The 24,667-nt window shown below is 45.9% G+C and overlaps 53 non-coding genes across 53 annotated transcripts; all 53 read left to right on the top strand.

Annotated features, from left to right (window-relative positions):
* The first annotated feature begins 57 nt into the window (after positions 1 to 57).
* Positions 58 to 130, top strand: TRNAR-ACG (transfer RNA arginine (anticodon ACG)). The gene has a single exon. It is a non-coding gene; the product is annotated as a tRNA-Arg (tRNA).
* A 558-nt stretch (positions 131 to 688) lies between these two features.
* On the top strand, positions 689 to 760 carry TRNAH-GUG (transfer RNA histidin (anticodon GUG)). The gene has a single exon. It is a non-coding gene; the product is annotated as a tRNA-His (tRNA).
* Positions 761 to 1,050: 290 nt separating this feature from the next.
* Positions 1,051 to 1,123, top strand: TRNAR-ACG (transfer RNA arginine (anticodon ACG)). Its single transcript has one exon. It is a non-coding gene; the product is annotated as a tRNA-Arg (tRNA).
* A 370-nt stretch (positions 1,124 to 1,493) lies between these two features.
* TRNAR-ACG (transfer RNA arginine (anticodon ACG)) lies at positions 1,494 to 1,566 on the top strand. The gene has a single exon. It is a non-coding gene; the product is annotated as a tRNA-Arg (tRNA).
* A 370-nt stretch (positions 1,567 to 1,936) lies between these two features.
* Positions 1,937 to 2,009, top strand: TRNAR-ACG (transfer RNA arginine (anticodon ACG)). Its single transcript has one exon. It is a non-coding gene; the product is annotated as a tRNA-Arg (tRNA).
* Positions 2,010 to 2,017: 8 nt separating this feature from the next.
* On the top strand, positions 2,018 to 2,089 carry TRNAH-GUG (transfer RNA histidin (anticodon GUG)). Its single transcript has one exon. It is a non-coding gene; the product is annotated as a tRNA-His (tRNA).
* Positions 2,090 to 2,379: 290 nt separating this feature from the next.
* Positions 2,380 to 2,452, top strand: TRNAH-AUG (transfer RNA histidin (anticodon AUG)). The gene has a single exon. It is a non-coding gene; the product is annotated as a tRNA-His (tRNA).
* Positions 2,453 to 2,460: 8 nt separating this feature from the next.
* TRNAH-GUG (transfer RNA histidin (anticodon GUG)) lies at positions 2,461 to 2,532 on the top strand. Its single transcript has one exon. It is a non-coding gene; the product is annotated as a tRNA-His (tRNA).
* Positions 2,533 to 2,822: 290 nt separating this feature from the next.
* On the top strand, positions 2,823 to 2,895 carry TRNAR-ACG (transfer RNA arginine (anticodon ACG)). Its single transcript has one exon. It is a non-coding gene; the product is annotated as a tRNA-Arg (tRNA).
* Positions 2,896 to 3,897: 1,002 nt separating this feature from the next.
* Positions 3,898 to 3,969, top strand: TRNAH-GUG (transfer RNA histidin (anticodon GUG)). Its single transcript has one exon. It is a non-coding gene; the product is annotated as a tRNA-His (tRNA).
* Positions 3,970 to 4,259: 290 nt separating this feature from the next.
* Positions 4,260 to 4,332, top strand: TRNAR-ACG (transfer RNA arginine (anticodon ACG)). The gene has a single exon. It is a non-coding gene; the product is annotated as a tRNA-Arg (tRNA).
* Positions 4,333 to 4,702: 370 nt separating this feature from the next.
* Positions 4,703 to 4,775, top strand: TRNAR-ACG (transfer RNA arginine (anticodon ACG)). The gene has a single exon. It is a non-coding gene; the product is annotated as a tRNA-Arg (tRNA).
* Positions 4,776 to 5,145: 370 nt separating this feature from the next.
* TRNAR-ACG (transfer RNA arginine (anticodon ACG)) lies at positions 5,146 to 5,218 on the top strand. The gene has a single exon. It is a non-coding gene; the product is annotated as a tRNA-Arg (tRNA).
* Positions 5,219 to 5,226: 8 nt separating this feature from the next.
* TRNAH-GUG (transfer RNA histidin (anticodon GUG)) lies at positions 5,227 to 5,298 on the top strand. The gene has a single exon. It is a non-coding gene; the product is annotated as a tRNA-His (tRNA).
* Positions 5,299 to 5,588: 290 nt separating this feature from the next.
* TRNAH-AUG (transfer RNA histidin (anticodon AUG)) lies at positions 5,589 to 5,661 on the top strand. The gene has a single exon. It is a non-coding gene; the product is annotated as a tRNA-His (tRNA).
* An 8-nt stretch (positions 5,662 to 5,669) lies between these two features.
* On the top strand, positions 5,670 to 5,741 carry TRNAH-GUG (transfer RNA histidin (anticodon GUG)). The gene has a single exon. It is a non-coding gene; the product is annotated as a tRNA-His (tRNA).
* Positions 5,742 to 6,031: 290 nt separating this feature from the next.
* TRNAR-ACG (transfer RNA arginine (anticodon ACG)) lies at positions 6,032 to 6,104 on the top strand. Its single transcript has one exon. It is a non-coding gene; the product is annotated as a tRNA-Arg (tRNA).
* Positions 6,105 to 6,474: 370 nt separating this feature from the next.
* Positions 6,475 to 6,547, top strand: TRNAR-ACG (transfer RNA arginine (anticodon ACG)). The gene has a single exon. It is a non-coding gene; the product is annotated as a tRNA-Arg (tRNA).
* An 8-nt stretch (positions 6,548 to 6,555) lies between these two features.
* Positions 6,556 to 6,627, top strand: TRNAH-GUG (transfer RNA histidin (anticodon GUG)). The gene has a single exon. It is a non-coding gene; the product is annotated as a tRNA-His (tRNA).
* A 290-nt stretch (positions 6,628 to 6,917) lies between these two features.
* On the top strand, positions 6,918 to 6,990 carry TRNAH-AUG (transfer RNA histidin (anticodon AUG)). The gene has a single exon. It is a non-coding gene; the product is annotated as a tRNA-His (tRNA).
* Positions 6,991 to 6,998: 8 nt separating this feature from the next.
* TRNAH-GUG (transfer RNA histidin (anticodon GUG)) lies at positions 6,999 to 7,070 on the top strand. The gene has a single exon. It is a non-coding gene; the product is annotated as a tRNA-His (tRNA).
* A 290-nt stretch (positions 7,071 to 7,360) lies between these two features.
* On the top strand, positions 7,361 to 7,433 carry TRNAR-ACG (transfer RNA arginine (anticodon ACG)). The gene has a single exon. It is a non-coding gene; the product is annotated as a tRNA-Arg (tRNA).
* Positions 7,434 to 7,991: 558 nt separating this feature from the next.
* Positions 7,992 to 8,063, top strand: TRNAH-GUG (transfer RNA histidin (anticodon GUG)). Its single transcript has one exon. It is a non-coding gene; the product is annotated as a tRNA-His (tRNA).
* Positions 8,064 to 8,353: 290 nt separating this feature from the next.
* TRNAR-ACG (transfer RNA arginine (anticodon ACG)) lies at positions 8,354 to 8,426 on the top strand. Its single transcript has one exon. It is a non-coding gene; the product is annotated as a tRNA-Arg (tRNA).
* A 371-nt stretch (positions 8,427 to 8,797) lies between these two features.
* Positions 8,798 to 8,870, top strand: TRNAR-ACG (transfer RNA arginine (anticodon ACG)). Its single transcript has one exon. It is a non-coding gene; the product is annotated as a tRNA-Arg (tRNA).
* A 370-nt stretch (positions 8,871 to 9,240) lies between these two features.
* TRNAR-ACG (transfer RNA arginine (anticodon ACG)) lies at positions 9,241 to 9,313 on the top strand. The gene has a single exon. It is a non-coding gene; the product is annotated as a tRNA-Arg (tRNA).
* Positions 9,314 to 9,321: 8 nt separating this feature from the next.
* TRNAH-GUG (transfer RNA histidin (anticodon GUG)) lies at positions 9,322 to 9,393 on the top strand. Its single transcript has one exon. It is a non-coding gene; the product is annotated as a tRNA-His (tRNA).
* Positions 9,394 to 9,683: 290 nt separating this feature from the next.
* TRNAH-AUG (transfer RNA histidin (anticodon AUG)) lies at positions 9,684 to 9,756 on the top strand. The gene has a single exon. It is a non-coding gene; the product is annotated as a tRNA-His (tRNA).
* An 8-nt stretch (positions 9,757 to 9,764) lies between these two features.
* Positions 9,765 to 9,836, top strand: TRNAH-GUG (transfer RNA histidin (anticodon GUG)). The gene has a single exon. It is a non-coding gene; the product is annotated as a tRNA-His (tRNA).
* A 290-nt stretch (positions 9,837 to 10,126) lies between these two features.
* On the top strand, positions 10,127 to 10,199 carry TRNAR-ACG (transfer RNA arginine (anticodon ACG)). Its single transcript has one exon. It is a non-coding gene; the product is annotated as a tRNA-Arg (tRNA).
* Positions 10,200 to 11,119: 920 nt separating this feature from the next.
* On the top strand, positions 11,120 to 11,192 carry TRNAR-ACG (transfer RNA arginine (anticodon ACG)). Its single transcript has one exon. It is a non-coding gene; the product is annotated as a tRNA-Arg (tRNA).
* A 370-nt stretch (positions 11,193 to 11,562) lies between these two features.
* Positions 11,563 to 11,635, top strand: TRNAR-ACG (transfer RNA arginine (anticodon ACG)). The gene has a single exon. It is a non-coding gene; the product is annotated as a tRNA-Arg (tRNA).
* A 370-nt stretch (positions 11,636 to 12,005) lies between these two features.
* Positions 12,006 to 12,078, top strand: TRNAR-ACG (transfer RNA arginine (anticodon ACG)). The gene has a single exon. It is a non-coding gene; the product is annotated as a tRNA-Arg (tRNA).
* Positions 12,079 to 12,086: 8 nt separating this feature from the next.
* Positions 12,087 to 12,158, top strand: TRNAH-GUG (transfer RNA histidin (anticodon GUG)). The gene has a single exon. It is a non-coding gene; the product is annotated as a tRNA-His (tRNA).
* A 371-nt stretch (positions 12,159 to 12,529) lies between these two features.
* On the top strand, positions 12,530 to 12,601 carry TRNAH-GUG (transfer RNA histidin (anticodon GUG)). Its single transcript has one exon. It is a non-coding gene; the product is annotated as a tRNA-His (tRNA).
* A 290-nt stretch (positions 12,602 to 12,891) lies between these two features.
* TRNAR-ACG (transfer RNA arginine (anticodon ACG)) lies at positions 12,892 to 12,964 on the top strand. Its single transcript has one exon. It is a non-coding gene; the product is annotated as a tRNA-Arg (tRNA).
* Positions 12,965 to 15,258: 2,294 nt separating this feature from the next.
* On the top strand, positions 15,259 to 15,331 carry TRNAR-ACG (transfer RNA arginine (anticodon ACG)). Its single transcript has one exon. It is a non-coding gene; the product is annotated as a tRNA-Arg (tRNA).
* Positions 15,332 to 17,706: 2,375 nt separating this feature from the next.
* Positions 17,707 to 17,778, top strand: TRNAH-GUG (transfer RNA histidin (anticodon GUG)). Its single transcript has one exon. It is a non-coding gene; the product is annotated as a tRNA-His (tRNA).
* Positions 17,779 to 18,068: 290 nt separating this feature from the next.
* On the top strand, positions 18,069 to 18,141 carry TRNAR-ACG (transfer RNA arginine (anticodon ACG)). Its single transcript has one exon. It is a non-coding gene; the product is annotated as a tRNA-Arg (tRNA).
* Positions 18,142 to 18,149: 8 nt separating this feature from the next.
* TRNAH-GUG (transfer RNA histidin (anticodon GUG)) lies at positions 18,150 to 18,221 on the top strand. The gene has a single exon. It is a non-coding gene; the product is annotated as a tRNA-His (tRNA).
* A 397-nt stretch (positions 18,222 to 18,618) lies between these two features.
* On the top strand, positions 18,619 to 18,691 carry TRNAR-ACG (transfer RNA arginine (anticodon ACG)). Its single transcript has one exon. It is a non-coding gene; the product is annotated as a tRNA-Arg (tRNA).
* A 905-nt stretch (positions 18,692 to 19,596) lies between these two features.
* TRNAH-GUG (transfer RNA histidin (anticodon GUG)) lies at positions 19,597 to 19,668 on the top strand. Its single transcript has one exon. It is a non-coding gene; the product is annotated as a tRNA-His (tRNA).
* A 307-nt stretch (positions 19,669 to 19,975) lies between these two features.
* TRNAH-AUG (transfer RNA histidin (anticodon AUG)) lies at positions 19,976 to 20,048 on the top strand. The gene has a single exon. It is a non-coding gene; the product is annotated as a tRNA-His (tRNA).
* A 387-nt stretch (positions 20,049 to 20,435) lies between these two features.
* Positions 20,436 to 20,508, top strand: TRNAR-ACG (transfer RNA arginine (anticodon ACG)). Its single transcript has one exon. It is a non-coding gene; the product is annotated as a tRNA-Arg (tRNA).
* Positions 20,509 to 20,516: 8 nt separating this feature from the next.
* TRNAH-GUG (transfer RNA histidin (anticodon GUG)) lies at positions 20,517 to 20,588 on the top strand. The gene has a single exon. It is a non-coding gene; the product is annotated as a tRNA-His (tRNA).
* Positions 20,589 to 20,895: 307 nt separating this feature from the next.
* TRNAH-AUG (transfer RNA histidin (anticodon AUG)) lies at positions 20,896 to 20,968 on the top strand. Its single transcript has one exon. It is a non-coding gene; the product is annotated as a tRNA-His (tRNA).
* A 387-nt stretch (positions 20,969 to 21,355) lies between these two features.
* On the top strand, positions 21,356 to 21,428 carry TRNAR-ACG (transfer RNA arginine (anticodon ACG)). Its single transcript has one exon. It is a non-coding gene; the product is annotated as a tRNA-Arg (tRNA).
* Positions 21,429 to 21,436: 8 nt separating this feature from the next.
* TRNAH-GUG (transfer RNA histidin (anticodon GUG)) lies at positions 21,437 to 21,508 on the top strand. Its single transcript has one exon. It is a non-coding gene; the product is annotated as a tRNA-His (tRNA).
* Positions 21,509 to 21,905: 397 nt separating this feature from the next.
* Positions 21,906 to 21,978, top strand: TRNAR-ACG (transfer RNA arginine (anticodon ACG)). The gene has a single exon. It is a non-coding gene; the product is annotated as a tRNA-Arg (tRNA).
* An 847-nt stretch (positions 21,979 to 22,825) lies between these two features.
* TRNAR-ACG (transfer RNA arginine (anticodon ACG)) lies at positions 22,826 to 22,898 on the top strand. The gene has a single exon. It is a non-coding gene; the product is annotated as a tRNA-Arg (tRNA).
* Positions 22,899 to 23,447: 549 nt separating this feature from the next.
* TRNAR-ACG (transfer RNA arginine (anticodon ACG)) lies at positions 23,448 to 23,520 on the top strand. The gene has a single exon. It is a non-coding gene; the product is annotated as a tRNA-Arg (tRNA).
* Positions 23,521 to 23,906: 386 nt separating this feature from the next.
* On the top strand, positions 23,907 to 23,979 carry TRNAR-ACG (transfer RNA arginine (anticodon ACG)). Its single transcript has one exon. It is a non-coding gene; the product is annotated as a tRNA-Arg (tRNA).
* A 182-nt stretch (positions 23,980 to 24,161) lies between these two features.
* On the top strand, positions 24,162 to 24,234 carry TRNAR-ACG (transfer RNA arginine (anticodon ACG)). Its single transcript has one exon. It is a non-coding gene; the product is annotated as a tRNA-Arg (tRNA).
* Positions 24,235 to 24,667: the final 433 nt, after the last annotated feature.

Here is a 24,667-nt window from a genome sequence, read left to right as displayed (position 1 = left end):
GCAGGTTTTCCAGTACTTCACAAATGAGGCACCGGTTTGGCAGTTGTTTTTTCAGCAGGGCCAGTGGCGCAATGGATAACGCGTCTGACTACGGATCAGAAGATTGTAGGTTCGACTCCTACCTGGCTCGGGAAGGTTGCCGTGATCGTATAGAGGTTAGAACTCTGCGTTGTGGCCGCAGCAACCACGGTTCGAATCCGTGTCACGGCATCTCATCCTTGCTTCCATTTTTAACACTTCTACCCCAAGGTTGAAGAATCTTTAGGATTTCCAGGAAGTAGACTCCTACCTGGCAGTTCGAATCCGGGTCACGGCATCTCATCCTTGCATCCAATTTTAACACTTCTACCCCAAGGTTGAAGAATCTTTAGGGTTTCCAGGAAGTAGACCCCAAGTTTCATCTGCTAATTGTTTTGGATGACTTTAATCTGCCAAGTAGTGATTTCGCCCTTTGTAAAAATGTGTTGTAAGGACAACACATTTAGTCTCTGGACGGTTCCGATTTGATTTGCAAGAAACGGAAGACACTTTTGGCAATGGTACCATGTGGCAGGTTTTCCAGTACTTCACAAATGAGGCACCGGTTTGGCAGGTGTTTTTTTCAGCAGGGCCAGTGGCGCAATGGATAACACGTTTGACTACGGATCAGAAGATTGTAGGTTCGACTCCTACCTGGCACGGGAATGTTGCCGTGATCGCATAGTGGTTAGTACTCTGCATTGTGGCTGCAGCAACCCCGGTTCGAATCCGGGTCACGGCATCTCATCATTGCTTCCAATTTTAACACTTCTACCCCAAGGTTGAAGAATCTTTAGGATTTCCAGGAAGTAGACCCCAAGTTTCATCTGCTAATTGTTTTGGATGACTTTAATCTGCCAAGTAGTGATTTCGCCCTTTGTAAAAATGTGTTGTAAGGACAACACATTTAGTCTCTGGACGGTTCCGATTTGATTTGCAAGAAACGGAAGACACTTTTGGCAATGGTACCATGTGGCAGGTTTTCCAGTACTTCACAAATGAGGCACCGGTTTGGCAGTTGTTTTTTCAGCAGGGCCAGTGGCGCAATGGATAACGCGTCTGACTACGGATCAGAAGATTGTAGGTTCGACTCCTACCTGGCTCGGGAATGTTGCCGTGATCGTATAGTGGTTAGTACTCTGCATTGTGGCAGCAGCAACCCCGGTTCGAATCCGGGTCACGGCATCTCATCCTTGCTTCCAATTTTAACACTTCTACCCCAAGGTTGAAGAATCTTTAGGATTTCCAGGAAGTAGACCCCAAGTTTCATCTGCTAATTGTTTTGGATGACTTTAATCTGCCAAGTAGTGATTTCGCCCTTTGTAAAAATGTGTTGTATGGACAACACATTTAGTCTCTGGACGGTTCCGATTTGATTTGCAAGAAACGGAAGACACTTTTGGCAATGGTACCATGTGGCAGATTTTCCAGTACTTCAGAAATAAGGCACCGGTTTGGCAGTTGTTTTTTCAGCAGGGCCAGTGGCGCAATGGATAACGCGTCTGACTACGGATCAGAAGATTGTAGGTTCGACTCCTACCTGGCTCGGGAAGGTTGCCGTGATCGTATAGTGGTTAGTACTCTGCGGTGTGGCCGCAGCAACCCCGGTTTGAATCCGGGTCACGGCATCTCATCCTTGCTTCCAATTTTAACACTTCTACCCCAAGGTTGAAGAATCTTTAGGATTTCCAGGAAGTAGACCCCAAGTTTCATCTGCTAATTGTTTTGGATGACTTTAATCTGCCAAGTAGTGATTTCGCCCTTTGTAAAAATGTGTTGTAAGGACAACACATTTAGTCTCTGGACGGTTCCGATTTGATTTGCAAGAAACGGAAGACACTTTTGGCAATGGTACCATGTGGCAGGTTTTCCAGTACTTCACAAATGAGGCACCGGTTTGGCAGTTGTTTTTTCAGCAGGGCCAGTGGCGCAATGGATAACGCGTCTGACTACGGATCAGAAGATTGTAGGTTCGACTCCTACCTGGCTCGGGAATGTTGCCGTGATTGTATAGTGGTTAGTACTCTGCGTTGTGGCCGCAGCAACCCCGGTTCGAATCCGGGTCACGGCATCTCATCCTTGCTTCCAATTTTAACACTTCTACCCCAAGGTTGAAGAATCTTTAGGATTTCCAGGAAGTAGACCCCAAGTTTCATCTGCTAATTGTTTTGGATGACTTTAATCTGCCAAGTAGTGATTTCGCCCTTTGTAAAAATGTGTTGTAAGGACAACACATTTAGTCTCTGGACGGTTCCGATTTGATTTGCAAGAAACGGAAGACACTTTTGGCAATGGTACCATGTTGCAGATTTTCCAGTACTTCAGAAATGAGGCACCGGTATGGCAGTTGTTTTTTCAGCAGGGCCAGTGGCGCAATGGAAAACACGTCTGACTATGGTTCAGAAGATTGTAGGTTCGACTCCTACCTGGCTCGGGAAGGTTGCCGTGATCGTATAGTGGTTAGTACTCTGCGTTGTGGCCGCAGCAACCCCGGTTCGAATCCGGGTCACGGCATCTCATCCTTGCTTCCATTTTTAACACTTCTACCCCAAGGTTGAAGAATCTTTAGGATTTCCAGGAAGTAGACCCCAAGTTTCATCTGCTAATTGTTTTGGATGACTTTAATCTGCCAAGTATTGATTTCGCCCTTTGTAAAAATGTGTTGTAAGGACAACACATTTAGTCTCTGGACGGTTCCGATTTGATTTGCAAGAAACGGAAGACACTTTTGGCAATGGTACCATGTGGCAGGTTTTCCAGTACTTCACAAATGAGGCACCGGTTTGGCAGTTGTTTTTTCAGCAGGGCCAGTGGCGCAATGGATAACGCGTCTGACTACGGATCAGAAGATTGTAGGTTCGACTCCTACCTGGCTCGGGAAGGTTGCCGTGATCGTATAGAGGTTAGAACTCTGCGTTGTGGCCGCAGCAACCACGGTTCGAATCCGTGTCACGGCATCTCATCCTTGCTTCCATTTTTAACACTTCTACCCCAAGGTTGAAGAATCTTTAGGATTTCCAGGAAGTAGACTCCTACCTGGCAGTTCGAATCCGGGTCACGGCATCTCATCCTTGCATCCAATTTTAACACTTCTACCCCAAGGTTGAAGAATCTTTAGGGTTTCCAGGAAGTAGACCCCAAGTTTCATCTGCTAATTGTTTTGGATGACTTTAATCTGCCAAGTAGTGATTTCGCCCTTTGTAAAAATGTGTTGTAAGGACAACACATTTAGTCTCTGGACGGTTCCGATTTGATTTGCAAGAAACGGAAGACACTTTTGGCAATGGTACCATGTGGCAGGTTTTCCAGTACTTCACAAATGAGGCACCGGTTTGGCAGGTGTTTTTTTCAGCAGGGCCAGTGGCGCAATGGATAACACGTTTGACTACGGATCAGAAGATTGTAGGTTCGACTCCTACCTGGCACGGGAATGTTGCCGTGATCGCATAGTGGTTAGTACTCTGCGTTGTGGCTGCAGCAACCCCGGTTCGAATCCGGGTCACGGCATCTCATCATTGCTTCCAATTTTAACACTTCTACCCCAAGGTTGAAGAATCTTTAGGATTTCCAGGAAGTAGACCCCAAGTTTCATCTGCTAATTGTTTTGGATGACTTTAATCTGCCAAGTAGTGATTTCGCCCTTTGTAAAAATGTGTTGTAAGGACAACACATTTAGTCTCTGGACGGTTCCGATTTGATTTGCAAGAAACGGAAGACACTTTTGGCAATGGTACCATGTGGCAGGTTTTCCAGTACTTCACAAATGAGGCACCGGTTTGGCAGGTGTTTTTTTCAGCAGGGCCAGTGGCGCAATGGATAACACGTTTGACTACGGATCAGAAGATTGTAGGTTCGACTCCTACCTGGCACGGGAATGTTGCCGTGATCGCATAGTGGTTAGTACTCTGCATTGTGGCTGCAGCAACCCCGGTTCGAATCCGGGTCACGGCATCTCATCATTGCTTCCAATTTTAACACTTCTACCCCAAGGTTGAAGAATCTTTAGGATTTCCAGGAAGTAGACCCCAAGTTTCATCTGCTAATTGTTTTGGATGACTTTAATCTGCCAAGTAGTGATTTCGCCCTTTGTAAAAATGTGTTGTAAGGACAACACATTTAGTCTCTGGACGGTTCCGATTTGATTTGCAAGAAACGGAAGACACTTTTGGCAATGGTACCATGTGGCAGGTTTTCCAGTACTTCACAAATGAGGCACCGGTTTGGCAGTTGTTTTTTCAGCAGGGCCAGTGGCGCAATGGATAACGCGTCTGACTACGGATCAGAAGATTGTAGGTTCGACTCCTACCTGGCTCGGGAATGTTGCCGTGATCGTATAGTGGTTAGTACTCTGCATTGTGGCAGCAGCAACCCCGGTTCGAATCCGGGTCACGGCATCTCATCCTTGCTTCCAATTTTAACACTTCTACCCCAAGGTTGAAGAATCTTTAGGATTTCCAGGAAGTAGACCCCAAGTTTCATCTGCTAATTGTTTTGGATGACTTTAATCTGCCAAGTAGTGATTTCGCCCTTTGTAAAAATGTGTTGTATGGACAACACATTTAGTCTCTGGACGGTTCCGATTTGATTTGCAAGAAACGGAAGACACTTTTGGCAATGGTACCATGTGGCAGATTTTCCAGTACTTCAGAAATAAGGCACCGGTTTGGCAGTTGTTTTTTCAGCAGGGCCAGTGGCGCAATGGATAACGCGTCTGACTACGGATCAGAAGATTGTAGGTTCGACTCCTACCTGGCTCGGGAAGGTTGCTGTGATCGTATAGTGGTTAGTACTCTGCGGTGTGGCCGCAGCAACCCCGGTTTGAATCCGGGTCACGGCATCTCATCCTTGCTTCCAATTTTAACACTTCTACCCCAAGGTTGAAGAATCTTTAGGATTTCCAGGAAGTAGACCCCAAGTTTCATCTGCTAATTGTTTTGGATGACTTTAATCTGCCAAGTAGTGATTTCGCCCTTTGTAAAAATGTGTTGTAAGGACAACACATTTAGTCTCTGGACGGTTCCGATTTGATTTGCAAGAAACGGAAGACACTTTTGGCAATGGTACCATGTGGCAGGTTTTCCAGTACTTCACAAATGAGGCACCGGTTTGGCAGTTGTTTTTTCAGCAGGGCCAGTGGCGCAATGGATAACGCGTCTGACTACGGATCAGAAGATTGTAGGTTCGACTCCTACCTGGCTCGGGAATGTTGCCGTGATTGTATAGTGGTTAGTACTCTGCGTTGTGGCCGCAGCAACCCCGGTTCGAATCCGGGTCACGGCATCTCATCCTTGCTTCCAATTTTAACACTTCTACCCCAAGGTTGAAGAATCTTTAGGATTTCCAGGAAGTAGACCCCAAGTTTCATCTGCTAATTGTTTTGGATGACTTTAATCTGCCAAGTAGTGATTTCGCCCTTTGTAAAAATGTGTTGTAAGGACAACACATTTAGTCTCTGGACGGTTCCGATTTGATTTGCAAGAAACGGAAGACACTTTTGGCAATGGTACCATGTTGCAGATTTTCCAGTACTTCAGAAATGAGGCACCGGTATGGCAGTTGTTTTTTCAGCAGGGCCAGTGGCGCAATGGAAAACACGTCTGACTATGGTTCAGAAGATTGTAGGTTCGACTCCTACCTGGCTCGGGAAGGTTGCCGTGATCGTATAGTGGTTAGTACTCTGCGTTGTGGCCGCAGCAACCCCGGTTCGAATCCGGGTCACGGCATCTCATCCTTGCTTCCATTTTTAACACTTCTACCCCAAGGTTGAAGAATCTTTAGGATTTCCAGGAAGTAGACCCCAAGTTTCATCTGCTAATTGTTTTGGATGACTTTAATCTGCCAAGTAGTGATTTCGCCCTTTGTAAAAATGTGTTGTATGGACAACACATTTAGTCTCTGGACGGTTCCGATTTGATTTGCAAGAAACGGAAGACACTTTTGGCAATGGTACCATGTGGCAGATTTTCCAGTACTTCAGAAATAAGGCACCGGTTTGGCAGTTGTTTTTTCAGCAGGGCCAGTGGCGCAGTGGATAACGCGTCTGACTACGGATCAGAAGATTGTAGGTTCGACTCCTACCTGGCTCGGGAAGGTTGCCGTGATCGTATAGTGGTTAGTACTCTGCGGTGTGGCCGCAGCAACCCAGGTTTGAATCCGGGTCACGGCATCTCATCCTTGCTTCCAATTTTAACACTTCTACCCCAAGGTTGAAGAATCTTTAGGATTTCCAGGAAGTAGACCCCAAGTTTCATCTGCTAATTGTTTTGGATGACTTTAATCTGCCAAGTAGTGATTTCGCCCTTTGTAAAAATGTGTTGTAAGGACAACACATTTAGTCTCTGGACGGTTCCGATTTGATTTGCAAGAAACGGAAGACACTTTTGGCAATGGTACCATGTGGCAGGTTTTCCAGTACTTCACAAATGAGGCACCGGTTTGGCAGTTGTTTTTTCAGCAGGGCCAGTGGCGCAATGGATAACGCGTCTGACTACGGATCAGAAGATTGTAGGTTCGACTTCTACCTGGCTCGGGAATGTTGCCGTGATTGTATAGTGGTTAGTACTCTGCGTTGTGGCCGCAGCAACCCCGGTTCGAATCCGGGTCACGGCATCTCATCCTTGCTTCCAATTTTAACACTTCTACCCCAAGGTTGAAGAATCTTTAGGATTTCCAGGAAGTAGACCCCAAGTTTCATCTGCTAATTGTTTTGGATGACTTTAATCTGCCAAGTAGTGATTTCGCCCTTTGTAAAAATGTGTTGTAAGGACAACACATTTAGTCTCTGGACGGTTCCGATTTGATTTGCAAGAAACGGAAGACACTTTTGGCAATGGTACCATGTTGCAGATTTTCCAGTACTTCAGAAATGAGGCACCGGTATGGCAGTTGTTTTTTCAGCAGGGCCAGTGGCGCAATGGAAAACACGTCTGACTATGGTTCAGAAGATTGTAGGTTCGACTCCTACCTGGCTCGGGAAGGTTGCCGTGATCGTATAGTGGTTAGTACTCTGCGTTGTGGCCGCAGCAACCCCGGTTCGAATCCGGGTCACGGCATCTCATCCTTGCTTCCATTTTTAACACTTCTACCCCAAGGTTGAAGAATCTTTAGGATTTCCAGGAAGTAGACCCCAAGTTTCATCTGCTAATTGTTTTGGATGACTTTAATCTGCCAAGTATTGATTTCGCCCTTTGTAAAAATGTGTTGTAAGGACAACACATTTAGTCTCTGGACGGTTCCGATTTGATTTGCAAGAAACGGAAGACACTTTTGGCAATGGTACCATGTGGCAGGTTTTCCAGTACTTCACAAATGAGGCACCGGTTTGGCAGTTGTTTTTTCAGCAGGGCCAGTGGCGCAATGGATAACGCGTCTGACTACGGATCAGAAGATTGTAGGTTCGACTCCTACCTGGCTCGGGAAGGTTGCCGTGATCGTATAGAGGTTAGAACTCTGCGTTGTGGCCGCAGCAACCACGGTTCGAATCCGTGTCACGGCATCTCATCCTTGCTTCCATTTTTAACACTTCTACCCCAAGGTTGAAGAATCTTTAGGATTTCCAGGAAGTAGACTCCTACCTGGCAGTTCGAATCCGGGTCACGGCATCTCATCCTTGCATCCAATTTTAACACTTCTACCCCAAGGTTGAAGAATCTTTAGGGTTTCCAGGAAGTAGACCCCAAGTTTCATCTGCTAATTGTTTTGGATGACTTTAATCTGCCAAGTAGTGATTTCGCCCTTTGTAAAAATGTGTTGTAAGGACAACACATTTAGTCTCTGGACGGTTCCGATTTGATTTGCAAGAAACGGAAGACACTTTTGGCAATGGTACCATGTGGCAGGTTTTCCAGTACTTCACAAATGAGGCACCGGTTTGGCAGGTGTTTTTTTCAGCAGGGCCAGTGGCGCAATGGATAACACGTTTGACTACGGATCAGAAGATTGTAGGTTCGACTCCTACCTGGCACGGGAATGTTGCCGTGATCGCATAGTGGTTAGTACTCTGCATTGTGGCTGCAGCAACCCCGGTTCGAATCCGGGTCACGGCATCTCATCATTGCTTCCAATTTTAACACTTCTACCCCAAGGTTGAAGAATCTTTAGGATTTCCAGGAAGTAGACCCCAAGTTTCATCTGCTAATTGTTTTGGATGACTTTAATCTGCCAAGTAGTGATTTCGCCCTTTGTAAAAATGTGTTGTAAGGACAACACATTTAGTCTCTGGACGGTTCCGATTTGATTTGCAAGAAACGGAAGACACTTTTGGCAATGGTACCATGTGGCAGGTTTTCCAGTACTTCACAAATGAGGCACCGGTTTGGCAGTTGTTTTTTCAGCAGGGCCAGTGGCGCAATGGATAACGCGTCTGACTACGGATCAGAAGATTGTAGGTTCGACTCCTACCTGGCTCGGGAATGTTGCCGTGATCGTATAGTGGTTAGTACTCTGCATTGTGGCAGCAGCAACCCCGGTTCGAATCCGGGTCACGGCATCTCATCCTTGCTTCCAATTTTAACACTTCTACCCCAAGGTTGAAGAATCTTTAGGATTTCCAGGAAGTAGACCCCAAGTTTCATCTGCTAATTGTTTTGGATGACTTTAATCTGCCAAGTAGTGATTTCGCCCTTTGTAAAAATGTGTTGTATGGACAACACATTTAGTCTCTGGACGGTTCCGATTTGATTTGCAAGAAACGGAAGACACTTTTGGCAATGGTACCATGTGGCAGATTTTCCAGTACTTCAGAAATAAGGCACCGGTTTGGCAGGTGTTTTTTTCAGCAGGGCCAGTGGCGCAATGGATAACGCGTCTGACTACGGATCAGAAGATTGTAGGTTCGACTCCTACCTGGCTCGGGAAGGTTGCCGTGATCGTATAGTGGTTAGTACTCTGCGGTGTGGCCGCAGCAACCCCGGTTTGAATCCGGGTCACGGCATCTCATCCTTGCTTCCAATTTTAACACTTCTACCCCAAGGTTGAAGAATCTTTAGGATTTCCAGGAAGTAGACCCCAAGTTTCATCTGCTAATTGTTTTGGATGACTTTAATCTGCCAAGTAGTGATTTCGCCCTTTGTAAAAATGTGTTGTAAGGACAACACATTTAGTCTCTGGACGGTTCCGATTTGATTTGCAAGAAACGGAAGACACTTTTGGCAATGGTACCATGTGGCAGGTTTTCCAGTACTTCACAAATGAGGCACCGGTTTGGCAGTTGTTTTTTCAGCAGGGCCAGTGGCGCAATGGATAACGCGTCTGACTACGGATCAGAAGATTGTAGGTTCGACTCCTACCTGGCTCGGGAATGTTGCCGTGATTGTATAGTGGTTAGTACTCTGCGTTGTGGCCGCAGCAACCCCGGTTCGAATCCGGGTCACGGCATCTCATCCTTGCTTCCAATTTTAACACTTCTACCCCAAGGTTGAAGAATCTTTAGGATTTCCAGGAAGTAGACCCCAAGTTTCATCTGCTAATTGTTTTGGATGACTTTAATCTGCCAAGTAGTGATTTCGCCCTTTGTAAAAATGTGTTGTAAGGACAACACATTTAGTCTCTGGACGGTTCCGATTTGATTTGCAAGAAACGGAAGACACTTTTGGCAATGGTACCATGTTGCAGATTTTCCAGTACTTCAGAAATGAGGCACCGGTATGGCAGTTGTTTTTTCAGCAGGGCCAGTGGCGCAATGGAAAACACGTCTGACTATGGTTCAGAAGATTGTAGGTTCGACTCCTACCTGGCTCGGGAAGGTTGCCGTGATCGTATAGTGGTTAGTACTCTGCGTTGTGGCCGCAGCAACCCCGGTTCGAATCCGGGTCACGGCATCTCATCCTTGCTTCCATTTTTAACACTTCTACCCCAAGGTTGAAGAATCTTTAGGATTTCCAGGAAGTAGACCCCAAGTTTCATCTGCTAATTGTTTTGGATGACTTTAATCTGCCAAGTATTGATTTCGCCCTTTGTAAAAATGTGTTGTAAGGACAACACATTTAGTCTCTGGACGGTTCCGATTTGATTTGCAAGAAACGGAAGACACTTTTGGCAATGGTACCATGTGGCAGGTTTTCCAGTACTTCACAAATGAGGCACCGGTTTGGCAGTTGTTTTTTCAGCAGGGCCAGTGGCGCAATGGATAACGCGTCTGACTACGGATCAGAAGATTGTAGGTTCGACTCCTACCTGGCTCGGGAAGGTTGCCGTGATCGTATAGAGGTTAGAACTCTGCGTTGTGGCCGCAGCAACCACGGTTCGAATCCGTGTCACGGCATCTCATCCTTGCTTCCATTTTTAACACTTCTACCCCAAGGTTGAAGAATCTTTAGGATTTCCAGGAAGTAGACTCCTACCTGGCAGTTCGAATCCGGGTCACGGCATCTCATCCTTGCATCCAATTTTAACACTTCTACCCCAAGGTTGAAGAATCTTTAGGGTTTCCAGGAAGTAGACCCCAAGTTTCATCTGCTAATTGTTTTGGATGACTTTAATCTGCCAAGTAGTGATTTCGCCCTTTGTAAAAATGTGTTGTAAGGACAACACATTTAGTCTCTGGACGGTTCCGATTTGATTTGCAAGAAACGGAAGACACTTTTGGCAATGGTACCATGTGGCAGGTTTTCCAGTACTTCACAAATGAGGCACCGGTTTGGCAGGTGTTTTTTTCAGCAGGGCCAGTGGCGCAATGGATAACACGTTTGACTACGGATCAGAAGATTGTAGGTTCGACTCCTACCTGGCACGGGAATGTTGCCGTGATCGCATAGTGGTTAGTACTCTGCGTTGTGGCTGCAGCAACCCCGGTTCGAATCCGGGTCACGGCATCTCATCATTGCTTCCAATTTTAACACTTCTACCCCAAGGTTGAAGAATCTTTAGGATTTCCAGGAAGTAGACCCCAAGTTTCATCTGCTAATTGTTTTGGATGACTTTAATCTGCCAAGTAGTGATTTCGCCCTTTGTAAAAATGTGTTGTAAGGACAACACATTTAGTCTCTGGACGGTTCCGATTTGATTTGCAAGAAACGGAAGACACTTTTGGCAATGGTACCATGTGGCAGGTTTTCCAGTACTTCACAAATGAGGCACCGGTTTGGCAGTTGTTTTTTCAGCAGGGCCAGTGGCGCAATGGATAACGCGTCTGACTACGGATCAGAAGATTGTAGGTTCGACTCCTACCTGGCTCGGGAATGTTGCCGTGATCGTATAGTGGTTAGTACTCTGCATTGTGGCAGCAGCAACCCCGGTTCGAATCCGGGTCACGGCATCTCATCCTTGCTTCCAATTTTAACACTTCTACCCCAAGGTTGAAGAATCTTTAGGATTTCCAGGAAGTAGACCCCAAGTTTCATCTGCTAATTGTTTTGGATGACTTTAATCTGCCAAGTAGTGATTTCGCCCTTTGTAAAAATGTGTTGTATGGACAACACATTTAGTCTCTGGACGGTTCCGATTTGATTTGCAAGAAACGGAAGACACTTTTGGCAATGGTACCATGTGGCAGATTTTCCAGTACTTCAGAAATAAGGCACCGGTTTGGCAGTTGTTTTTTCAGCAGGGCCAGTGGCGCAGTGGATAACGCGTCTGACTACGGATCAGAAGATTGTAGGTTCGACTCCTACCTGGCTCGGGAAGGTTGCCGTGATCGTATAGTGGTTAGTACTCTGCGGTGTGGCCGCAGCAACCCCGGTTTGAATCCGGGTCACGGCATCTCATCCTTGCTTCCAATTTTAACACTTCTACCCCAAGGTTGAAGAATCTTTAGGATTTCCAGGAAGTAGACCCCAAGTTTCATCTGCTAATTGTTTTGGATGACTTTAATATGCCAAGTAGTGATTTCGCCCTTTGTAAAAATGTGTTGTAAGGACAACACATTTAGTCTCTGGACGGTTCCGATTTGATTTGCAAGAAACGGAAGACACTTTTGGCAATGGTACCATGTGGCAGGTTTTCCAGTACTTCACAAATGAGGCACCGGTTTGGCAGTTGTTTTTTCAGCAGGGCCAGTGGCGCAATGGATAACGCGTCTGACTACGGATCAGAAGATTGTAGGTTCGACTCCTACCTGGCTCGGGAATGTTGCCGTGATTGTATAGTGGTTAGTACTCTGCGTTGTGGCCGCAGCAACCCCGGTTCGAATCCGGGTCACGGCATCTCATCCTTGCTTCCAATTTTAACACTTCTACCCCAAGGTTGAAGAATCTTTAGGATTTCCAGGAAGTAGACCCCAAGTTTCATCTGCTAATTGTTTTGGATGACTTTAATCTGCCAAGTAGTGATTTCGCCCTTTGTAAAAATGTGTTGTAAGGACAACACATTTAGTCTCTGGACGGTTCCGATTTGATTTGCAAGAAACGGAAGACACTTTTGGCAATGGTACCATGTTGCAGATTTTCCAGTACTTCAGAAATGAGGCACCGGTATGGCAGTTGTTTTTTCAGCAGGGCCAGTGGCGCAATGGAAAACACGTCTGACTATGGTTCAGAAGATTGTAGGTTCGACTCCTATCTGGCTCGGGAAGGTTGCCGTGATCGTATAGTGGTTAGTACTCTGCGTTGTGGCCGCAGCAACCCCGGTTCGAATCCGGGTCACGGCATCTCATCCTTGCTTCCATTTTTAACACTTCTACCCCAAGGTTGAAGAATCTTTAGGATTTCCAGGAAGTAGACCCCAAGTTTCATCTGCTAATTGTTTTGGATGACTTTAATCTGCCAAGTATTGATTTCGCCCTTTGTAAAAATGTGTTGTAAGGACAACACATTTAGTCTCTGGACGGTTCCGATTTGATTTGCAAGAAACGGAAGACACTTTTGGCAATGGTACCATGTGGCAGGTTTTCCAGTACTTCACAAATGAGGCACCGGTTTGGCAGTTGTTTTTTCAGCAGGGCCAGTGGCGCAATGGATAACGCGTCTGACTACGGATCAGAAGATTGTAGGTTCGACTCCTACCTGGCTCGGGAAGGTTGCCGTGATCGTATAGAGGTTAGAACTCTGCGTTGTGGCCGCAGCAACCACGGTTCGAATCCGTGTCACGGCATCTCATCCTTGCTTCCATTTTTAACACTTCTACCCCAAGGTTGAAGAATCTTTAGGATTTCCAGGAAGTAGACTCCTACCTGGCAGTTCGAATCCGGGTCACGGCATCTCATCCTTGCATCCAATTTTAACACTTCTACCCCAAGGTTGAAGAATCTTTAGGATTTCCAGGAAGTAGACCCCAAGTTTCATCTGCTAATTGTTTTGGATGACTTTAATCTGCCAAGTAGTGATTTCGCCCTTTGTAAAAATGTGTTGTAAGGACAACACATTTAGTCTCTGGACGGTTCCGATTTGATTTGCAAGAAACGGAAGACACTTTTGGCAATGGTACCATGTGGCAGGTTTTCCAGTACTTCACAAATGAGGCACCGGTTTGGCAGGTGTTTTTTTCAGCAGGGCCAGTGGCGCAATGGATAACACGTTTGACTACGGATCAGAAGATTGTAGGTTCGACTCCTACCTGGCACGGGAATGTTGCCGTGATCGCATAGTGGTTAGTACTCTGCATTGTGCCCTCAGTAACCCCGGTTCGAATCCGGGTCACGGCATCTCATCCTTGCTTCCAACTTTAACACTTCTACCCCAAGGTTGAAGAATCTTTAGGATTTCCAGGAAGTAGACCCCAAGTTTCATTTTCTGCATGATTTCTTCTGCTAATTGTTTTGGATGGCTTTAATCTGCCAAGTAGTGATTTCGCCCTTTGCAAAAATGTGTTGTGAGGAAAACACATTTAGTCTCTGGACGGTTCCGATTTGATTTGCAAGAAACGGAAGACACTTTTGGCAATGGTACCATGTGGCAGGTTTTCCAGTACTTCAGAAATGAGGCACCGGTTTGGCAGGTGTTTTTTCAGCAGGGCCAGTGGCGCAATGGATAACGCATCTGACTACGGATCAGAAGACTGTAGGTTCGACTCCTACCAGGCTTCGGAATGTTGCTGTGATCATATAGTAGTTAATACTCTGCGTGGTGGCCGCAGCAACCCCGGTTCGAATCCGGGTCAAGGCAACTCATCCTTGCGTCCATTTTTAACACTTCTACCCCAAGGTTGAAGAATCTTTAGGATTTCCAGGAAGTAGACCCCAAGTTTCATTTTCTGCATGATTTCTTCTGCTAATTGTTTTGGATGGCTTTAATCTGCCAAGTAGTGATTTCGCCCTTTGTAAAAATGTGTTGTGAGGACAACACATTTAGTCTCTGGACGGTTCCGATTTGATTTGCAAGAAACGGAAGACACTTTTGGCAATGGTACCATGTGGCAGGTTTTCCAGTACTTCAGAAATGAGGCCCTGGTTTGGCAGTTGTTTTTTCAGCAGGGCCATTGGTGCAATGGATAACGCGTCTGACTACGGATCAGAAGATTGTAGGTTCGACTCCTATCTGGCTCGAGAAGGTTGCCGTGATTGTATAGTGGTTAGTACTCTGCGTTGTGGCCGCAGCAACTTCGGTTCGAATCCGGGTCACGGCATCTCATCCTTGCTTCCATTTTTAACACTTCTCCCCCAAGGTTGAAGAATCTTTAGGATTTCCAGGAAGTAGACCCAAAGTTTCATCTTCTGCATGATTTCTTCTGCTAATTGTTTTGGATGGCTTTAATCTGCCAAGTAGTGATTTCGCCCTTTGTAAAAATGTGTTGTAAGGACAACACATTTAGTCTCTGGACGGTTCCGATTTGATTTGCAAGAAACGGAAGACACTTTTGGCAATGGTACCATGTGGCAGGTTTTCCAGTACTTCAGAAATGCGTCTGACTACGGATCAGATGGATGGATAACGCGTCTGACTACGGAGCAGAAGATTGTAGGTTCGACTCCTATTTGGCTCGAGAAGGTTGCCGTGATCGTATAGTGGTTACTACTCTGCGTTGTGGCCGCAGCAACCACGGTTCGAATCTGGATCATGGCATCTCATCTTTGCTTCCATTTTTAACACTTCTACCCCAAGGTTGAAGAATCTTTAGGATTTCCAGGAAGTAGACCCCAAGTTTCATTTTCTGCATGATTTCTTCTGCTAATTGTTTTGGATGACTTTAATCTGCCAAGTAGTGATTTCGCCCTTTGTAAAAATGTGTTGTAAGGACAACACATTTAGTCTCTGGACGGTTCCGATTTGATTTGCAAGAAACGGAAGACACTTTTGGCAATGGTACCATGTGGCAGGTTTTCCAGTACTTCACAAATGAGGCACCGGTTTGGCAGTTGTTTTTTCAGCAGGGCCAGTGGCGCAATGGATAACGCGTCTGACTACGGATCAGAAGATTGTAGGTTCGACTCCTACCTGGCTCGGGAAGGTTGCCGTGATCGTATAGAGGTTAGAACTCTGCGTTGTGGCCGCAGCAACCACGGTTCGAAGCCGTGTCACGGCATCTCATCCTTGCTTCCATTTTTAACACTTCTACCCCAAGGTTGAAGAATCTTTAGGATTTCCAGGAAGTAGACTCCTACCTGGCAGTTCGAATCCGGGTCACGGAATCTCATCCTTGCATCCAATTTTAACACTTCTACCCCAAGGTTGAAGAATCTTTAGGATTTCCAGGAAGTAGACCCCAAGTTTCATCTGCTAATTGTTTTGGATGACTTTAATCTGCCAAGTAGTGATTTCGCCCTTTGTAAAAATGTGTTGTAAGGACAACACATTTAGTCTCTGGACGGTTCCGATTTGATTTGCAAGAAACGGAAGACACTTTTGGCAATGGTACCATGTGGCAGGTTTTCCAGTACTTCACAAATGAGGCACCGGTTTGGCAGGTGTTTTTTTCAGCAGGGCCAGTGGCGCAATGGATAACACGTTTGACTACGGATCAGAAGATTGTAGGTTCGACTCCTACCTGGCACGGGAATGTTGCCGTGATCGCATAGTGGTTAGTACTCTGCATTGTGCCCTCAGTAACCCCGGTTCGAATCCGGGTCACGGCATCTCATCCTTGCTTCCAACTTTAACACTTCTACCCCAAGGTTGAAGAATCTTTAGGATTTCCAGGAAGTAGACCCCAAGTTTCATTTTCTGCATGATTTCTTCTGCTAATTGTTTTGGATGGCTTTAATCTGCCAAGTAGTGATTTCGCCCTTTGCAAAAATGTGTTGTGAGGAAAACACATTTAGTCTCTGGACGGTTCCGATTTGATTTGCAAGAAACGGAAGACACTTTTGGCAATGGTACCATGTGGCAGGTTTTCCAGTACTTCAGAAATGAGGCACCGGTTTGGCAGGTGTTTTTTCAGCAGGGCCAGTGGCGCAATGGATAACGCATCTGACTACGGATCAGAAGACTGTAGGTTCGACTCCTACCAGGCTTCGGAATGTTGCTGTGATCATATAGTAGTTAATACTCTGCGTGGTGGCCGCAGCAACCCCGGTTCGAATCCGGGTCAAGGCAACTCATCCTTGCGTCCATTTTTAACACTTCTACCCCAAGGTTGAAGAATCTTTAGGATTTCCAGGAAGTAGACCCCAAGTTTCATTTTCTGCATGATTTCTTCTGCTAATTGTTTTGGATGGCTTTAATCTGCCAAGTAGTGATTTCGCCCTTTGTAAAAATGTGTTGTGAGGACAACACATTTAGTCTCTGGACGGTTCCGATTTGATTTGCAAGAAACGGAAGACACTTTTGGCAATGGTACCATGTGGCAGGTTTTCCAGTACTTCAGAAATGAGGCCCTGGTTTGGCAGTTGTTTTTTCAGCAGGGCCATTGGTGCAATGGATAACGCGTCTGACTACGGATCAGAAGATTGTAGGTTCGACTCCTATCTGGCTCGAGAAGGTTGCCGTGATTGTATAGTGGTTAGTACTCTGCGTTGTGGCCGCAGCAACTTCGGTTCGAATCCGGGTCACGGCATCTCATCCTTGCTTCCATTTTTAACACTTCTCCCCCAAGGTTGAAGAATCTTTAGGATTTCCAGGAAGTAGACCCAAAGTTTCATCTTCTGCATGATTTCTTCTGCTAATTGTTTTGGATGGCTTTAATCTGCCAAGTAGTGATTTCGCCCTTTGTAAAAATGTGTTGTAAGGACAACACATTTAGTCTCTGGACGGTTCCGATTTGATTTGCAAGAAACGGAAGACACTTTTGGCAATGGTACCATGTGGCAGGTTTTCCAGTACTTCAGAAATGCGTCTGACTACGGATCAGATGGATGGATAACGCGTCTGACTACGGAGCAGAAGATTGTAGGTTCGACTCCTATTTGGCTCGAGAAGGTTGCCGTGATCGTATAGTGGTTACTACTCTGCGTTGTGGCCGCAGCAACCACGGTTCGAATCTGGATCATGGCATCTCATCTTTGCTTCCATTTTTAACACTTCTACCCCAAGGTTGAAGAATCTTTAGGATTTCCAGGAAGTAGACCCCAAGTTTCATTTTCTGCATGATTTCTTCTGCTAATTGTTTTGGATGGCTTTAATCTGCCAAGTAGTGATTTCGCCCTTTGTAAAAATGTGTTGTAAGGACAACACATTTAGTCTCTGGACGGTTCCGATTTGATTTGCAAGAAACGGAAGACACTTTTGGCAATGGTACCATGTGGCAGGTTTTCCAGTACTTCAGAAATGAGGCACCGGTTTGGCAGTTGTTTTTTCAGCAGGGCCAGTGGCGCAATGGATAACACGTCTGGCTACGGATCAGAAGATTGTAGGTTCGACTCCTACCTGGCTCGGGAATGTTGCCGTGATCGTATAGTGGTTAGTACTCTGCGTTGTGGCCGCAGCAACCCCGGTTCGAATCCGGGTCACGGCATCTCATCCTTGCTTCCAATTTTAACACTTCTACCCCAAGGTTGAAGAATCTTTAGGATTTCCAGGAAGTAGACCCCAAGTTTCATCTGCTAATTGTTTTGGATGACTTTAATCTGCCAAGTAGTGATTTCGCCCTTTGTAAAAATGTGTTGTAAGGACAACACATTTAGTCTCTGGACGGTTCCGATTTGATTTGCAAGAAACGGAAGACACTTTTGGCAATGGTACCATGTGGCAGGTTTTCCAGTACTTCACAAATGAGGCACCGGTTTGGCAGTTGTTTTTTCAGCAGGGCCAGTGGCGCAATGGATAACGCGTCTGACTACGGATCAGAAGATTGTAGGTTCGACTCCTACCTGGCTCGGGAAGGTTGCCGTGATCGTATAGTGGTTAGTACTCTGCGTTGTGGCCGCAGCAACCCCGGTTCGAATCCGGGTCACGGCATCTCATCCTTGCTTCCATTTTTAACACTTCTACCCCAAGGTTGAAGAATCTTTAGGATTTCCAGGAAGTAGACTCCTACCTGGCAGTTCGAATCCGGGTCACGGCATCTCATCCTTGCATCCAATTTTAACACTTCTACCCCAAGGTTGAAGAATCTTTAGGATTTCCAGGAAGTAGACCCCAAGTTTCATCTGCTAATTGTTTTGGATGACTTTAATCTGCCAAGTAGTGATTTCGCCCTTTGTAAAAATGTGTTGTAAGGACAACACATTTAGTCTCTGGACGGTTCCGATTTGATTTGCAAGAAACGGAAGACACTTTTGGCAATGGTACCCTGTGGCAGGTTTTCCAGTACTTCACAAATGAGGCACCGGTTTGGCAGGTGTTTTTTTCAGCAGGGCCAGTGGCGCAATGGATAACGCGTTTGACTACGGATCAGAAGATTGTAGGTTCGACTCCTACCTGGCACGGGAATGTTGCCGTGATCGCATAGTGGTTAGTACTCTGCATTGTGCCCGCAGTAACCCCGGTTCGAATCCGGGTCACGGCATCTCATCCTTGCTTCCAACTTTAACACTTCTACCCCAAGGTTGAAGAATCTTTAGGATTTCCAGGAAGTAGACCCCAAGTTTCATTTTCTGCATGATTTCTTCTGCTAATTGTTTTGGATGGCTTTAATCTGCCAAGTAGTGATTTCGCCCTTTGTAAAAATGTGTTGTAAGGACAACACATTTAGTCTCTGGACGGTTCCGATTTGATTTGCAAGAAACGGAAGACACTTTTGGCAATGGTACCATGTGGCAGGTTTTCCAGTACTTCAGAAATGCGTCTGACTACGGATCAGATGGATGGATAACGCGTCTGACTACGGATCAGAAGATTGTAGGTTCGACTCCTATTTGGCTCGAGAAGGTTGCCGTGATCGTATAGTGGTTACTACTCTGCGTTGTGGCCGCAGCAACCCCAGTTCGAATCCGGGTCACGGCATCTCATCCTTGCTTCCAATTTTAACACTTCTACCCCAAGGTTGAAGAATCTTTAGGATTTCCAGGAAGTAGACCCCAAGTTTCATTTTCTGCATGATTTCTTCTGCTAATTGTTTTGGATGACTTTAATCTGCCAAGTAGTGATTTCGCCCTTTGTAAAAATGTGTTGTGAGGACAACACATTTAGTCTCTGGACGGTTCCGATTTGATTTGCAAGAAACGGAAGACACTTTTGGCAATGGTACCATGTGTCAGGTTTTCCAGTACTTCAGAAATGAGGCACCGGTTTGGCAGTTGTTTTTTCAGCAGGGCCAGTGGCGCAATGGATAATGTGTCTGACTATGGATCAGAAGATTGTAGGTTCGACTCCTACCTGGCTGGGGAATGTTGCCGTGATCGTATAGTGGTTAGTACTCTGCGCTGTGGCCGCAGGAACCCCGGTTCGAATCCAGGTCACGGCATCTCATCCTTGCTTCCCATTTTAACACCTCTACCCCAATGTATAAGAATCTTTAGGATTTCCAGGAAGTAGACCCCAAGTTTCATTTTCTGCATGATTTCTTCTGCTAATTGTTTTGGATGGCTTTAATCTGCCAAGTAGTGATTTCGCCCTTTGTAAAAATGTGTTGTGAGGACAACACATTTAGTCTCTGGACGGTTCCGATTTGATTTGCAAGAAACGGAAGACACTTTTGGCAATGGTACCATGTGTCAGGTTTTCCAGTACTTCAGAAATGAGGCACCGGTTTGGCAGTTGTTTTTTCAGCAGGGCCAGTGGCGCAATGGATAATGTGTCTGACTATGGATCAGAAGATTGTAGGTTCGACTCCTACCTGGCTCGGGAATGTTGCCGTGATCGTATAGTGGTTAGTACTCTGCGTTGTGGCCGCAGCAACCACGGTTCGAATCTGGATCATGGCATCTCATCTTTGCTTCCATTTTTAACACTTCTACCCCAAGGTTGAAGAATCTTTAGGATTTCCAGGAAGTAGACCCCAAGTTTCATTTTCTGCATGATTTCTTCTGCTAATTGTTTTGGATGACTTTAATCTGCCAAGTAGTGATTTCGCCCTTTGTAAAAATGTGTTGTAAGGACAACACATTTAGTCTCTGGACGGTTCCGATTTGATTTGCAAGAAACGGAAGACACTTTTGGCAATGGTACCATGTGGCAGGTTTTCCAGTACTTCACAAATGAGGCACCGGTTTGGCAGTTGTTTTTTCAGCAGGGCCAGTGGCGCAATGGATAACGCATCTGACTACGGATCAGAAGATTGTAGGTTCGACTCCTACCTGGCTCGGGAAGGTTGCCGTGATCGTATAGTGGTTAGTACTCTGCGCTGTGGCCGCAGGAACCCCGGTTCGAATCCGGGTCACGGCATCTCATCCTTGCTTCCCATTTTAACACCTCTACCCCAATGTATAAGAATCTTTAGGATTTCCAGGAAGTAGACCCCAAGTTTCATTTTCTGCATGATTTCTTCTGCTAATTGTTTTGGATGGCTTTAATCTGCCAAGTAGTGATTTCGCCCTTTGTAAAAATGTGTTGTGAGGACAACACATTTAGTCTCTGGACGGTTCCGATTTGATTTGCAAGAAACGGAAGACACTTTTGGCAATGGTACCATGTGTCAGGTTTTCCAGTACTTCAGAAATGAGGCACCGGTTTGGCAGTTGTTTTTTCAGCAGGGCCAGTGGCGCAATGGATAATGTGTCTGACTATGGATCAGAAGATTGTAGGTTCGACTCCTACCTGGCTCGGGAATGTTGCCGTGATCGTATAGTGGTTAGTACTCTGCGTTGTGGCCGCAGCAACCACGGTTCGAATCTGGATCATGGCATCTCATCTTTGCTTCCATTTTTAACACTTCTACCCCAAGGTTGAAGAATCTTTAGGATTTCCAGGAAGTAGACCCCAAGTTTCATTTTCTGCATTATTTCTTCTGCTAATTGTTTTGGATGACTTTAATCTGCCAAGTAGTGATTTCGCCCTTTGTAAAAATGTGTTGTAAGGACAACACATTTAGTCTCTGGACGGTTCCGATTTGATTTGCAAGAAACGGAAGACACTTTTGGCAATGGTACCATGTGGCAGGTTTTCCAGTACTTCACAAATGAGGCACCGGTTTGGCAGTTGTTTTTTCAGCAGGGCCAGTGGCGCAATGGATAACGCGTCTGACTACGGATCAGAAGATTGTAGGTTCGACTCCTACCTGGCTCGGGAAGGTTGCCGTGATCGTATAGTGGTTAGTACTCTGCGTTGTGGCCGCAGCAACCCCGGTTCGAATCCGGGTCACGGCATCTCATCCTTGCTTCCATTTTTAACACTTCTACCCCAAGGTTGAAGAATCTTTAGGATTTCCAGGAAGTAGACTCCTACCTGGCAGTTCGAATCCGGGTCACGGCATCTCATCCTTGCATCCAATTTTAACACTTCTACCCCAAGGTTGAAGAATCTTTAGGATTTCCAGGAAGTAGACCCCAAGTTTCATCTGCTAATTGTTTTGGATGACTTTAATCTGCCAAGTAGTGATTTCGCCCTTTGTAAAAATGTGTTGTAAGGACAACACATTTAGTCTCTGGACGGTTCCGATTTGATTTGCAAGAAACGGAAGACACTTTTGGCAATGGTACCCTGTGGCAGGTTTTCCAGTACTTCACAAATGAGGCACCGGTTTGGCAGGTGTTTTTTTCAGCAGGGCCAGTGGCGCAATGGATAACGCGTTTGACTACGGATCAGAAGATTGTAGGTTCGACTCCTACCTGGCACGGGAATGTTGCCGTGATCGCATAGTGGTTAGTACTCTGCATTGTGCCCGCAGTAACCCCGGTTCGAATCCGGGTCACGGCATCTCATCCTTGCTTCCAACTTTAACACTTCTACCCCAAGGTTGAAGAATCTTTAGGATTTCCAGGAAGTAGACCCCAAGTTTCATTTTCTGCATGATTTCTTCTGCTAATTGTTTTGGATGGCTTTAATCTGCCAAGTAGTGATTTTGCCCTTTGTAAAAATGTGTTGTGAGGAAAACACATTTAGTCTCTGGACGGTTCCGATTTGATTTGCAAGAAACGGAAGACACTTTTGGCAATGGTACCATGTGGCAGGTTTTCCAGTACTTCAGAAATGAGGCACCGGTTTGGCAGGTGTTTTTTCAGCAGGACCAGTGGCGCAATGGATAACGCATCTGACTACGGATCAGAAGACTGTAGGTTCGACTCCTACCAGGCTTCGGAATGTTGCTGTGATCATATAGTAGTTAGTACTCTGCGTGGTGGCCGCAGCAACCCCGGTTCGAATCCGGGTCAAGGCATCTCATCCTTGCTTCCATTTTTAACACTTCTCCCCCAAGGTTGAAGAATCTTTAGGATTTCCAGGAAGTAGACCCAAAGTTTCATCTTCTGCATGATTTCTTCTGCTAATTGTTTTGGATGACTTTAATCTGCCAAGTAGTGATTTCGCCCTTTGTAAAAATGTGTTGTAAGGACAACACATTTAGTCTCTGGACGGTTCCGATTTGATTTGCAAGAAACGGAAGACACTTTTGGCAATGGTACCATGTGGCAGGTTTTCCAGTACTTCAGAAATGAGGCACCGGTTTGGCAGTTGTTTTTTCAGCAGGGCCAGTGGCGCAATGGATAACGCATCTGACTACGGATCATAAGATCGTAGGTTCGACCCCTACCTGGCTCGGGAATGTTGCCGTGATCGTATAGTGGTTAGTACTCTGCGTTGTGGACGCAGCAACTTCAGTTCGAATCCGGGTCACGGCATCTCATCCTTGCTTCAATTTTTAACACTTCTACCCCAAGGTTGAAGAATCTTTAGGATTTCCAGGAAGTAGACCCCAAGTTTCATTTTCTGCATGATTTCTTCTGCTAATTGTTTTGGATGGCTTTAATCTGCCAAGTAGTGATTTCGCCCTTTGTAAAAATGTGTTGTAAGGACAACACATTTAGTCTCTGGACGGTTCCGATTTGATTTGCAAGAAACGGAAGACACTTTTGGCAATGGTACCATGTGGCAGGTTTTCCAGTACTTCAGAAATGAGGCACCGGTTTCGCAGTTGTTTTTTCAGCAGGGCCAGTGGTGCAATGGATAACGCGTCTGACTACGGATCAGAAGATTGTAGGTTCGATTTGATTTGCAAGAAACGGAAGACACTTTTGGCAATGGTACCATGTGGCAGGTTTTCCAGTACTTCAGAAATGAGGCACCGGTTTGGCAGTTGTTTTTTCAGCAGGGCCAGTGGTGCAATAGATAACGCGTCTGACTACGGATCAGAAGATTGTAGGTTCGACTCCTACCTGGCTCGGGAAGGTGTCCGTGATCGTATAGTGGTTAGTACTCTGTGTTGTGGCTGCGCTACCCCGGTTGGAATCCGGGTCACGGCATCTCATCCTTGCTTCCAATTTTAACACTTCTACCCCAAGGTTGAAGAATCTTTAGGATTTCCAGGAAGTAGACCCCAAGTTTCATTTTCTGCATGATTTCTTCTGCTAATTGTTTTGGATGGCTTTAATCTGCCAAGTAGTGATTTCGCCCTTTGTAAAAATGTGTTGTAAGGACAACACATTTAGTCTCTTGACGGTTCCGATTTGATTTGCAAGAAACGGAAGACACTTTTGGCAATGGTACCATGTGGCAGGTTTTCCAGTACTTCAGAAATGAGGCACCGGTTTGGCAGTTGTTTTTTCAGCAGGGCCAGTGGCGCAATGGATAACGCGTCTGATTACGGATCAGAAGATTGTAGGTTCGACTCCTACCTGGCTCGGGTAGGTAGCCGTGATCGTATAGTGGTTAGTACTCTGCGTTGTGGCCGCAGCAACCCTGGTTCGAATTCGCGTCACGGCATCTCATCCAAGAAACGGAAGACACTTTTGGCAATGGTACCATGTGGCAGGTTTTACAAGACTTCAGAAATGAGGCACCGGTTTGGTAGTTATTTTTTCCGCAGGGCCAGTGGCGCAATGGATAACACGTCTGACTACGGATCAGAAGATTGTAGGTTCGACTCCTACCTGGCTCGGGAATGTTGCCGTGATCGTATAGTGGTTAGTACTCTGCGTTGTGGGCGCAGCAACCCCGGTTCGAATCCGGGTCATGGCATCTCATCCTTGCTTCCAATTTTAACACCTCTACCCCAAGGTATAAGAATCTTTAGGATTTCCAGGAAGCAGACCCCAAGTTTCATTTTCTGCATGATTTCTTCTGCTAATTGTTTTGGATGGCTTTAATCTGCCAAGTAGTGATTTCGCCCTTTGGAAAAATGTGTTGTGAGGACAACACATTTAGTCTCTGGACGGTTCCGATTTGATTTGCAAGAAACGGAAGACACTTTTGGCAATGGTACCATGTTGCAGGTTTTCCAGTACTTCAGAAATGAGGCACCGGTTTGGTAGTTATTTTTTCAGCAGGGCCAGTGGCGCAATGGAGAACGCATCTTACTACGGATCAGAAGA

The sequence above is a fragment of the Hyla sarda genome, chromosome 4, assembly GCF_029499605.1.
Source record: "Hyla sarda isolate aHylSar1 chromosome 4, aHylSar1.hap1, whole genome shotgun sequence".
Lineage (NCBI taxonomy): Eukaryota > Metazoa > Chordata > Amphibia > Anura > Hylidae > Hyla > Hyla sarda.
The sequence above is the reverse complement of the archived record's forward strand: the minus strand, read 5'-3'. Positions and strand labels throughout refer to the sequence as shown.